At 44.8% G+C, this 13,983-nt stretch overlaps 1 protein-coding gene across 1 annotated transcript in view; it reads left to right on the top strand.

Moving 5' to 3' along the window:
• Positions 1-13,983, top strand: part of CAST (calpastatin) — a 330,646-nt gene that overhangs the window by 61,728 nt on the left and 254,935 nt on the right. The gene's annotated exons all lie outside the window — the stretch shown is intronic.

Below are 13,983 nucleotides of genomic sequence, written 5' to 3'. Positions count from 1 at the left end.
TGGTGTATATAATACAAGCAGTCACACAATCGCAGGTACAAGTTCCCTAAGGTAATAATAAAAACATTAAATAGTAAAAATATTAAAAAAAATCACATATGTAATATTGCCGTGTCCATAAAAGTCCGATCTATCAAACTATAACATTAGCCTAATTAGTAAACACCGCAAACAGAAAGAAAATTAAGAATGCAAAAATTATGGGGGATTTTGGAGCCGCAACACCATAAAAAAATTCCTATAATAAGCGATCAAAATGTTACATCTATTCCAAAATTATATTACCGTAATAAAAATGTTGTTTGGGCCCACAAAAAATAAGACCTCACATGGCTCCACCGACAGAAAAATAATAAACATTACAGCTCGCGGAAAAGTTACAATCAAAAAAAGTTTACACATTTCTGATTTTTTTCACTACTAAAATAATTTAAAAAAATGGACAATTTTGGTGTCGCATTACTCAAACAGTACATGTGAATTTCTTCACTTAAAGTACAAAGCAATTTTGAAAAAAAAAAAGAGCAGAAGACATGAGGGCAAAAAGAAGGCACACACGCATGTAAAGAACTATAACCAAAAAGAGGAGGTGAATTGAATTTGAAACTCTATATGAATGTATAAACTATATATTATTATTATTATTATTGTTTATTTATAGAGCACCATTGATTCCATGGTGCTGTACATGAGGGGGTTACATACAGAATACATGTACACGTTACAATAGACAGACTAGCACAGGGGGAAGAGGGCCCTGCCCTTGCGGGCTTACATCCTAAAGGATTTTGGGGAGGAGACAGTAGGTGGGGTGTAGGTGGGGCGGCAGCTCCGCACTGTGGTGGGGCGGCAGCTCCGCACGGTGGTGGGGCGGCAGCTCCGCACGGTGGTGGGGCGGCAGCTCCGCACGGTGGTGGGGCGGCAGCTCCGCACGGTGGTGGGGCGGCAGCTCCGCACGGTGGTGAAGCAGTGAGGTCATTGAAGGTTATAGGCATTTCTGAACAGATGAGTCTTTAGGTTCCGTTTGAAGCTTGCGAGTGTAGTAGATAGTCTGACGTGTTGAGGCAGTGAGTTCCAGGAGACTGGGGATGCTCGGGAGAAGTCTTGGAGTCGGTTGCATGAGGAGCGAATGAGAGAGGAGGATAGAAGGAGATCTTGGGAGGACCGGAGGTTACGTTTTGGAGTGTAGCGAGAGATTAGTTCAGAGATATATGGAGGAGACAGATTATGGATAGCTTTGTAGGTCAGTGTTAGTAATTTGAATTGGATACGGTGGAAGATTGGGAGCCAGTGGAGGGACTTGCAGAGAGGAGAAGCGGGGTGGTATTGAGGAGAGAGGTGGATCAGTCGGGCAGCAGAGTTAAGGATGGACTGGAGAGGGGCGAGTGTGTTAGCAGGGAGACCACAGAGGAGGATGTTGCAGTAGTCGATGCGGGAGATTATGAGGGCGTGCACTAGAATTTTTGTAGATTGGGGATTGAGAAAAGGGCGGATTCTGGAGATATTTTTGAGTTGAAAACGGCAGGAGGTGGTGAGGGATTGGATGTGCGGTATGAAGGACAGGGCAGAGTCAAAGGTCACTCCGAGGCACCGAACTTTGGGTGCTGGGGAGAGCGTGATGTTATTAATTGTAATGGATAGATCAGGTGGAGAGTGCAGGGGAGATGGAGGAAAGATGATCAGTTCAGTTTTGGCCATATTGAGCTTTAGGAAGCGAGAGGAAAAGAAGGAAGATATAGCAGATAGGCACTCTGGGATTCTGGACAGCAGAGATGTGACATCTGGACCAGAGAGGTAGATCTGAGTGTCATCAGCATATAGGTGGTACTGGAAGCCATGGGACTTTATGAGTTGTCCCAGGCCAAATGTATAGATAGAAAAAAGTAAGGGTCCCAGGACAGAGCCTTGAGGGACACCAACAGAGAGAGAACGGGATGAAGAGGTTGTGTGGGAATGGGAGACACTAAAAGTGCGGTTGGAGAGGTATGAAGAGATCCAAGAGAGAGCGAGGTCTCTGACACCAAGGGAAGAGAGGATCTGTAGTAGCAGGGAGTGGTCAACAGTGTCAAAGGCTGAGGATAGGTCTAGAAGTAGGAGTACAGAGAAGTGGTTGTTAGCTTTGGCGGTAAGTAAGTCATTTGTGATTTTAGTCAGGGCAGTTTCAGTGGAATGATGTGGACGGAAGCCGGACTGTAGGTTGTCAAAGAGAGAGTTAGAGGAGAGGTGGGAGGAAAGTTCAGCATGGACATGCTGTTCCAGGAGTTTTGAGGCAAGTGGGAGTAGCGATATGGGTCGATAGCTGGTAGTAGAGGTTGGGTCGAGGGAAGGTTTCTTTAGGATAGGTGTGACTGTTGCATGCTTAAAGGCAGAAGGGAAGGTACCAGTTGTTAGAGATAGGTTGAAGAGATGGGATAAGGCGGGAATAAGGATAGTGGTGAGGTTGGGGAGGAGGTGGGATGGGATGGGGTCAAGTGCGCATGTAGTGAGGTGCGCTTTTGAGAGAAGATGTGCAAGCTCTCCTTCGGTGATAGTGGGGAGGAAGTTTATGGGGGAGGGGCAGTGGTCTGTTATATAAAGGGGTTGTGGTGGTTCAGCAGAAAAGACTTGTCTGGTTTGGTCGATCTTTTCTTTGAAATATGTGGCAAATTCTTCTGCGGAGATGAGGGAGGTTGGAGGGGGCAGCGGTGGGCGAAGGAGGGAGGTAAAAGTGTTAAATAGCTGTTTGGGGTTGTGTGTTAAAGAGGATATGAGGTTTTTGAAGTAATTCTGTTTAGCCGAGGTAAGGGCCAAGCGAAATGTGTGAATTGCATTTTTGAATGTGGTGATGAGTCAGCTATAGAATGAAATAGCCTATATTAGTTCAAGTGTATTCAGTCTCGTCGCACCCAGCCAGCCTTATAGATGCAGCTTGTACTCAGCGAAGTGAGATCTCAGCAGCAGGAGGCACACTGAGGAGCTGTCAATAAGGGTAGGTAACTGTCACACTGAGTTTTGTACGAACTTCGCCAATTGTCATGGTGGCGTCAGGCTCTGTTCACATTGCAGATTCTGACACTCCACCTGATGGGTTCTCTGTTGTTTCTGATCAACACAGGCAGACTCGGGCATCGACCTGCTGTGTGCTCAGTCATAGTCAGGCTAACAAGAGTTGACCTTTCCTAGCCTGCTTGTTAGGCTCCTTTGATCACATGTTCTGAGGATGCCAAGCACATCTGCTCCTCTCATATTTAAGCAGGATGAAATATTCTACCTAAGAAGAAACAAATCAGAACTCCACCTGGGTCATAGTGCACATGGATAGCAAATTAGAAACAGGAAAGCCTTGGGAGGGATGAAGCATCCAGCTGTGAGCTGCAATAAAGGCTTAGGTTTGCTGAATTAGTGGGAATTCGTATGCCAGCTATGGGTGGTATTGTATTGGTCTGTGTGTTTTGGTGTCCCAGATTATCTAGAAAGTGTTACTTTTTGCCTGGAGTGGTTTTGGAGTTTACTCGTCATCTTGTTGTTTCCTTCCTGCTCTTATTTTCCTCCTTATCTTTTATTATTCTTATACCCGTGTGAGAGCATGCTGTGTGACAGAATTTTGGTCCCCCTTTTAATCTACTTTTGTGGATTTAATTTCACTCCTGTCCCGGTACCCCCTGGGGGAGGGGGTGATGGTATCACCTCAAAAGCAGGGCCAGAAAGGAGATTCAGACATCCCCACCTTTAGGGGTGTCCTTGAGACTAGAGGTAACATAGGGCCCCGAGCCTGATGGGCAGTGTAGCAGCCCCGGTTTCCTGCTATCCCCATAGTCATCGTGACAGTAACCAGAGATTGAGTTACACTTCTATGAAGGATCACGTAGCCATTCTGACATGTACTTTCAAAGTAAATACAACATCCTCATCAGGTCTGAGAGATCTATTTAGTAATGTATACATTTTGTTTTGTAAAATTTGGTAACTAATTAACTAAAAACACTCAAAGTGATCTCAGTTTAAAGGGAATCTGTCACTAGGTTATTCCTATCTAATCTGAGAGCAGCATGACTTAGGTAGGTGCTGAGAGCCTGACTCCAGCAATGTGTCACTTGCTGGTCTACATGCTATCACTTTAATTCAGTCACTGATTTCTATGCTATAGATCAAGCAGTGCACTGACTACTCAGCTCTGTGTAACCCCTTGCATATCGCTGATTGACAGCTCTCTGTGTACGCTGTACATGGACAAAAAGGTACTAATCAGTGGTGTGCATGTACGACAATTGACTTAGAGGCACAAGACATTAAGGCTAGGGCCCCACTTTGCGTTTCCACCTGCGTTTTTGGTGCTTTTTAGGTCCGTTTTGAGAAGCACCTTTTTCATGCCAAAAGGCATGCGTTTTGATTTCCCAGCAAAGTCTATGGAAAATGGGGATTTCTAGAGCCCACTTTGCGTTTTAAAACGCTGCGTTTAATTTGCATATTTTGTGGCAAAAACCATGCGTTCAAAGAAGCAACATGTCAATTGTTTTTGCCATTTTGGGTGCGTTTTGCTAACATTGAAGTCAATGAGAAATGGCAAAAAACAAGATTCCAGCAAATTCCTGCGTTTTAACTGCTTTTCCAGTGCAGAAAACATGCGTTTTGGACTTCAAAAAAATGATTTCATATGTCCCTTTACACACACACACATAGTTCGACAATTAAAAATAAGAATTGTAATAAACTATTGCTATTTTTCCATTAAATATCATATTACCGCTATAATTTCATTAAATTAATCTATTTTCATTATTTTTCTCAATAATATAGGTTTGTTTCTTTTTTTCCAATTTTTTCATTGAGTTTGACTATTTAAACTGTATTTAGCAGTGTCATGATGTTCAAAACGCATCTATCAAAACGCAGGTGGAAAAGCAGGTAAAAAGTGCTGAAAACGCATCTAAAACGCGGTAAATACGCATGCGTTTTCAGCGCTAAATTTCTGAAAAAGGCAACTTTGGTCAAATCAATTAAGCCCAAAACGTGCGTTTAGAACTGCAAGTAGATGAACGCAAAGTGGGGCCCTAGCCTTAGTCTTGCAGTGATAACCTGCTGCTGATAAAACACTGATTTTATTGAAACAGCAACACACAGCCTAGTAAGTGACATATTACTGAAATTCACATAGGAGTTGGGCAGGGTGAGTCAGTCTATCTGTTGCTTTTTGTTTTGTTTTGGGTTTTTTGGTGGGAGGGAGGGAAACAGGGGTGTGTTTTTTTTCCGAAAATAGAAACCACTTTAAATAACTAGCAAATAGGTTTAGCAAATTATTACCTTCCCATCTATAAATTAAAGCTATAATCTGATTTCATTGTATAGTGGTTTAAGCACTCTACATATACAGACATGGGCAAAAATTTTGAGACTGATGCAAATTTTGGTTTTCACAAAAGGTTGCTTTACACGCAGCGACATCGCTAGCGATGTCGCTGGTGAAAGCACCTGCCTACGTCGGTTGTGCGTCACGGGCAAATCGCTGCCCGTGGCGCACAACATCGCTAACACCCGTCACACTACTTACCTGCCTAGCGACGTCGCTGTGGCCAGCGAACCGCCTCCTTTCTAAGGGGGCGGTTCGTGCGGCATCACGGCGGCGTCACTAAGCGGCCGCCCAATAGAACCAATAGAAGTGGAGGGGCAGAGATGAGCAACCGTAACATCCCTCCCACCTCCTTCCTTCCTCATTGGCGGCGGCCGCAGGTATGGTGATGTTCCTCGTTCCTGCGGTGTCACACATAGCGATGTGTGCTGCCTTGGGAACGACGAACAACATCATACCTGCAGCAGCAACGATATTTCAGATTAGAATGACGCGTCAACGATCAATGATAAGGTGAGTATTTTTGATCGTTAATAGTCGTTCCTGCGTTTCACGCGCAACGACGTCGCTAACCAGGACGGATGTGCGTCTCGAATTCCGTGACCCCCAACGACATCTCGTTAGCGATGTTGTTGCGTGTAAAGTGGCCTAAAGTGTGCTGCTTCAGTGTTTTTAGATATTTTATTCCATATGTTTCTATGGTTACTGAAGTACAATTATCAGCATTTCATACATTTTTAAACTTTTATTGAGAAATACATCAAGTTTATGCAAAAACTCATTATTTACAGTGGTCACATTTATTTTTCAAGATTTCTGCAGTTCACCCTGATTTCACCCACTTTCCTGACCATCGATCCAAAATTTCAATATTTTGTTCACTGAGGCAATTACCGTAGTTATCACTTTTGACAACTTTTGGTGTCTAGTGAATGACCACTAATCGTCTTCTATCAGAAACACAAAAGCCATCAGTAGTTAGGATCATGCAGTGCCAACGGGGAAGAAAGATATAGTCTCCATATCTCAACTGTTGCACCTATCCACAATACAAATTGAACAAGAAAAGGAGAAATATGTGGACCAAAAGGGCCATAAAAACATAACATTTATTTTAAATGTTAAAATGCAAAAAAAGATTTTTTTAAGCAAACACAAATAATAAGACAATATAAAATATAATAAGATGACACTAGAGTGGTTATTCACTGATGTGTAGTAAATATGCAGAAGCATTTAACCACAGTGGTATATACAAAAATCACAACAAAAATCAATTCATGTTGATTTCAAATCTCCATGTATGGTAGAAAAGCACATATGTAGGGCCCCAAAAATATCCCTTCATATCCATATCCACATCTCCATCTTAAATTAGGTTGACTGGATAAAAAAAGAAGAAAGATATTTGTATTTGTATCAATCAAGAGATATAGTAAATATTTACCCAGATGTCACCGTGTTGGAGAGGGATGCCACAGGGACAGCCCGACGCGCGTTTCGGGTGTGTAAATTTATGCTTTCTCAAAGGAGATTTGAATTCAACATGAATTGATTTTTGCTGTGACTTTTGTATATACCTCTGTGATTAAATGCTTTTGCATATTTACTACACATCAGTGAATAACCACTCTAGTGTCATCTTATTATATTTTATATTGTCTTATTATATGTGTTTGCAAATCTTTTTTTGGATTTTAACATGTTAAAATAAATGTTATGTTTTATGGCACATTTGGTCCACATATTTCTCCTTTTCTTGTATAAGGGTATGTGCGCACGTTGCTTTTTACCTGCTTTTTACCTGCTTTTTTGCTGCTTTTTCTTCTGCGCTGTTTAATGCCAAAATGGATGTGTTCTTCTATTCAAGCAAAGTCTATGGGAATTTGGGTTTCTTGTTCACACTATGTTGTTCAAAATGCTGCCTTTTTGTGGCAGAACTTTGGTCAAAAACTCAGCTTTTCAAAGAAGCAACATGTCAATTGTTTTTGCCATTTGGGTTTTGCACTGCAAAGCTGAGTTTTTGACCAAAGTTCTGCCACAAAAAGGCAGCATTTTGAACAACATAGTGTGAACAAGAAACCCAAATTCCCATAGACTTTGCTTGAATAGAAGAACACATCCATTTTGGCATTAAACAGCGCAGAAGAAAAAGCAGCAAAAAAGCAGGTAAAAAGCAGGTAAAAAGCAGGTAAAAAGCAACGTGCGCACATACCCTGATTGTCTTCTATGTAGCCGATTGGCCATCATTTAATGACTACCGTTGACTAGTACTCTTAAGTTTGTAAATACATAGTAACACATAGAAAACATAGGTTACTTAGTTAACATTTGCTTGATCAAAAAAGCATAAAAGCCATCCCACATCGACAGGGTGTACCCAATCAGGATTGAAAATATGTGGTATAAAATCTCTCCTTGAATAGCATGTCTAACACTTTTTCCAATAATGTCCACTAGGAGGCAGCAGACCACAACAAGAAATGAGAAATGAAACCCAAAAGTTACCAGAGGATCCTATTTCAGAAACATTATGATGCTATTGAGATCAAATCTCTGCCCTCTATTTAATCTATGTAGGTCTAAATGCTGCACCCCACCAAATTTACTACATGTGAATATGTCTTAGACTAGGTTCACACTTCCGTTGTTTTAAATCCGTCAGGTCCGTCAGCGACGGATCAGTCGTTTTTTAGATGTCAACTGACGCAACGGATGTGTTTTTCACAGGATTCCTTTCACAGGAATCCTGTGAAAAACTGATCCGTCACGTCCATTACATCCGCTGTGCATCCGTTTTTTGACGGATCAGACATGATCCGTTTGTGTTTGGGACAGCCCAGGGGGTGTGGCAAACATGCTGGGCATGCTCAGTAGAGCATGACGGAATCCAGCGCTGGATTCCGTCGTAAGACGGATTATGCCAAAATCCAGCACCATAGACAAACATTACAAGCTTGTCGGATTCCTGCGCGGTGCGTTAATTTTGACGGCCTGAAAAAACGTTACATTCTGCGCTGTTTACGCCCGGCGGTCAGTCCCAAAACGACTGACCGCGGTGCAGCGGATGCAACGCAAGGTCATTAGTCGCAATCTGCCACTAATACAAGTCTATGGGACACAACGGAATCCGCTAAACGGATTCCATTGTTTAAAAGAGCCGCAGATTGTGGGTGATACGATTTAACGGAAATGTGAACCTAGCCTTAAAGGAAACCTGTCAGGTGCCTTCGAACTGTATGAAAATACAAATATCATTAGAAACCTGTGATATTTGGACCCTGTTGGAAATTTTGCAATGAGCCAATGAACTTCAAGTTACGCCACCAGTACCCATCATAATTGGGGGTCACGCTGAATAGGCAGCATGTGGCCCCTATATTATCCTTGTCTTAAAAATAGCATATAAATCCATTACTTGGGAACATTTATTACACTAGCATATATGACAAATTTGGGGCCACTTTTTCGTGTCCAGGACGACTGTCGATTGTGCGGTGTCCCAGATCCAGCAGGCAGTCCCGACTGGTGGCGCTGATCCAGATCAGGGCTACATCCGGTTCACTCGCTCGATGATGCCGTATTCTACCTGATGTTTTGGTGGCTAAAGAAACTTGTACAAATTATTTTGACTGTAATTATCATCATTTTAGAGTTTACAGTGAATGCAGCTGATCTCTTCACATCAGAATTATGGGCTGTAGACATGGATCACCTATAATCCTAATGATTTATTATGGTTTTATGTGTCTGTTAAAAAATAGTGTCTGTCGTGATTATTTAATAAGCAGTCAAGAAAAAATAAAAAGTCAAGTTGCCAACCCTGCTCTCTGCTCTGTGTATACTTATATTTATTTTATTTACTCATTCTTCTTTACAAGTCTTGCCTTCCCTGACAATTGAACTCCCAACATGTAGCATTGGAGGCAGCAGCAATAGCTATAAGTAACAGGCTGCACTGTCACGTATAGAAGTTTCTAAACTTGAATGTGCAATGTATTCTTCTTCTTTATAGGCACATTGTACTGGTATATAAAGCTACTGCGCTATATACAAGTGCATTTCTCATATAGTGAAGCTTAAGTAATATTAAAAATGTTATTACTGTTACAACTATGAAAGAATGAACCAAAATTAAGTCCAAAGGTCCCAACTGTCTGGGATACCTGACAACCCTGTGTACACTGCAGCTCTCACAATGACACCTGACAACCCTGTGTACACTGCAGCTCTCACAATGACAGCTGACAACCCTGTGTACACTGCAGCTCTCACAATGACACCTGACAACCCTGTGTACACTGCAGCTCTCACAATGACACCTGACAACCCTGTGTACACTGTAGCTCTCACAATGACACCTGACAACCCTGTGTACACTGTAGCTCACACAATGACACCTGACAACCCTGTGTACACTGCAGCTCTCACAATGACACCTGACAACCCTGTGTACACTGCAGCTCTCACAATGACACCTGACAACCCTGTGTACACTGCAGCTCTCACAATGACACCTGACAACCCTGTGTACACTGCAGCTCTCACAATGACACCTGACAACCCTGAGTACACTGCAGCTCTCACAATGACACCTGACAACCCTGTGTACACTGCAGCTCTCACAATGACACCTGACAACCCTGTGTACACTGCAGCTCTCACAATGACACCTGACAACCCTGTGTACACTGTAGCACTCACAATGACAGCTGACAACCCTGTGTACACTGCAGCTCTCACAATGACACCTGACAACCCTGTGTACACTGCAGCTCTCACAATGACACCTGACAACCCTGTGTACACTGTAGCTCTCACAATGACACCTGACAACCCTGTGTACACTGTAGCTCACACAATGACACCTGACAACCCTGTGTACACTGCAGCTCTCACAATGACACCTGACAACCCTGTGTACACTGCAGCTCTCACAATGACACCTGACAACCCTGTGTACACTGCAGCTCTCACAATGACACCTGACAACCCTGTGTACACTGCAGCTCTCACAATGACACCTGACAACCCTGAGTACACTGCAGCTCTCACAATGACACCTGACAACCCTGTGTACACTGCAGCTCTCACAATGACACCTGACAACCCTGTGTACACTGCAGCTCTCACAATGACACCTGACAACCCTGTGTACACTGTAGCACTCACAATGACAGCTGACAACCCTGTGTACACTGCAGCTCTCACAATGACACCTGACAACCCTGTGTACACTGCAGCTCTCACAATGACACCTGACAACCCTGAGTACACTGCAGCTCTCACAATGACAGCTGACAACCCTGTGTAAACTGCAGCTCTCACAATGACACCTGGCAACCCTGTGTACACTGCAGCTCTCACAATGACACCTGACAACCCTGTGTACACTGCAGCTCTCACAATGACACCTGACAACCCTGTGTACACTGTAGCACTCACAATGACAGCTGACAACCCTGTGTACACTGTAGCACTCACAATGACAGCTGACAACCCTGTGTACACTGCAGCTCTCACAATGACACCTGACAACCCTGTGTACACTGTAGCACTCACAATGACACCTGACAACCCTGTGTACACTGCAGCTCTCACAATGACACCTGACAACCCTGTGTACACTGCAGCTCTCACAATGACACCTGACAACCCTGTGTACACTGCAGCTCTCACAATGACACCTGACAACCCTGTGTACACTGTAGCACTCACAATGACAGCTGACAACCCTGTGTACACTGTAGCACTCACAATGACAGCTGACAACCCTGTGTACACTGCAGCTCTCACAATGACACCTGACAACCCTGTGTACACTGCAGCTCTCACAATGACACCTGACAACCCTGTGTACACTGCAGCTCTCACAATGACACCTGACAACCCTGTGTACACTGCAGCTCTCGCAATGACACCTGACAACCCTGTGTACACTGTAGCACTCACAATGACACCTGACAACCCTGTGTACACTGCAGCTCTCACAATGACACCTGACAACCCTGTGTACACTGCAGCTCTCACAATGACACCTGACAACCCTGTGTACACTGTAGCACTCACAATGACAGCCGACAACCCTGTGTACACTGCAGCTCTCACAATGACACCTGACAACCCTGTGTACACTGCAGCTCTCACAATGACACCTGACAACCCTGTGTACACTGTAGCACTCACAATGACAGCTGACAACCCTGTGTACACTGTAGCACTCACAATGACAGCTGACAACCCTGTGTACACTGCAGCTCTCACAATGACACCTGACAACCCTGTGTACACTGCAGCTCTCACAATGACACCTGACAACCCTGTGTACACTGCAGCTCTCACAATGACACCTGACAACCCTGTGTACACTGCAGCTCTCACAATGACACCTGACAACCCTGTGTACACTGCAGCTCTCACAATGACACCTGACAACCCTGTGTACACTGCAGCTCTCGCAATGACACCTGACAACCCTGTGTACACTGTAGCACTCACAATGACACCTGACAACCCTGTGTACACTGCAGCTCTCACAATGACACCTGACAACCCTGTGTACACTGCAGCTCTCACAATGACACCTGACAACCCTGTGTACACTGTAGCACTCACAATGACAGCCGACAACCCTGTGTACACTGCAGCTCTCACAATGACACCTGACAACCCTGTGTACACTGCAGCTCTCACAATGACACCTGACAACCCTGTGTACACTGTAGCACTCACAATGACAGCTGACAACCCTGTGTACACTGTAGCACTCACAATGACAGCTGACAACCCTGTGTACACTGCAGCTCTCACAATGACACCTGACAACCCTGTGTACACTGTAGCACTCACAATGACACCTGACAACCCTGTGTACACTGCAGCTCTCACAATGACACCTGACAACCCTGTGTACACTGCAGCTCTCACAATGACACCTGACAACCCTGTGTACACTGCAGCTCTCACAATGACACCTGACAACCCTGTGTACACTGCAGCTCTCACAATGACACCTGACAACCCTGTGTACACTGCAGCTCTCACAATGACACCTGACAACCCTGTGTACACTGCAGCTCTCACAATGACACCTGACAACCCTGTGTACACTGCAGCTCTCACAATGACACCTGACAACCCTGTGTACACTGCAGCTCTCACAATGACACCTGACAACCCTGTGTACACTGCAGCTCTCACAATGACACCTGACAACCCTGTGTACACTGCAGCTCTCACAATGACACCTGACAACCCTGTGTACACTGCAGCTCTCACAATGACACCTGACAACCCTGTGTACACTGTAGCACTCACAATGACACCTGACAACCCTGTGTACACTGCAGCTCTCACAATGACACCTGACAACCCTGTGTACACTGTAGCACTCACAATGACACCTGACAACCCTGTGTACACTGTAGCACTCACAATGACAGCTGACAACCCTGTGTACACTGTAGCACTCACAATGACAGCTGACAACCCTGTGTACACTGCAGCTCTCACAATGACACCTGACAACCCTGTGTACACTGTAGCACTCACAATGACACCTGACAACCCTGTGTACACTGCAGCTCTCACAATGACACCTGACAACCCTGTGTACACTGCAGCTCTCACAATGACACCTGACAACCCTGTGTACACTGCAGCTCTCACAATGACACCTGACAACCCTGTGTACACTGCAGCTCTCACAATGACACCTGACAACCCTGTGTACACTGTAGCACTCACAATGACACCTGACAACCCTGTGTACACTGCAGCTCTCACAATGACACCTGGCAACCCTGTGTACACTGCAGCTCTCACAATGACACCTGACAACCCTGTGTACACTGTAGCACTCACAATGACAGCTGACAACCCTGTGTACACTGCAGCTCTCACAATGACACCTGACAACCCTGTGTACACTGCAGCTCTCACAATGACACCTGACAACCCTGTGTACACTGCAGCTCTCACAATGACACCTGACAACCCTGTGTACACTGTAGCACTCACAATGACACCTGACAACCCTGTGTACACTGCAGCTCTCACAATGACACCTGACAACCCTGTGTACACTGCAGCTCTCACAATGACACCTGACAACCCTGTGTACACTGCAGCTCTCACAATGACACCTGACAACCCTGTGTACACTGTAACACTCACAATGACAGCTGACAACCCTGTGTACACTGTAGCACTCACAATGACACCTGACAACCCTGTGTACACTGCAGCTCTCACAATGACACCTGACAACCCTGTGTACACTGCAGCTCTCACAATGACACCTGACAACCCTGTGTACACTGCAGTTCACACCCAGGAGTGTTTCTGCAGGAATGCTGCCCTCACACCCTGTACAATGTAGGGTCCTGTAATAACAGTCGTGTTTCCCAATATGCTGTGTTTATATGAACCGGTTTTGTCACTGTTTTTAAGCTAATTTTTGCAAACTGAGTTATATTTTGGCTGCAATTAGGACCATTGGGAGAAGGCAGCTCATGTAAAGATATGAGATAGGAAAGTAAACAGGCAGAGCCCTGGTGGGCAGAGCTGTGAGTCCTGGTGGGCAGAGCTGTGAGTCCTGGTGGGCAGAGCTGTGTGCCCTGGTGGGCAGCGCCGGTGGGCAGAGCTGTGAGTCCTGG

This window comes from Anomaloglossus baeobatrachus, chromosome 1, assembly GCF_048569485.1.
Source record: "Anomaloglossus baeobatrachus isolate aAnoBae1 chromosome 1, aAnoBae1.hap1, whole genome shotgun sequence".
Lineage (NCBI taxonomy): Eukaryota > Metazoa > Chordata > Amphibia > Anura > Aromobatidae > Anomaloglossus > Anomaloglossus baeobatrachus.
Note: the sequence above shows the minus strand (reverse complement) of the source record. Positions and strands in the feature narration are given on the sequence as shown.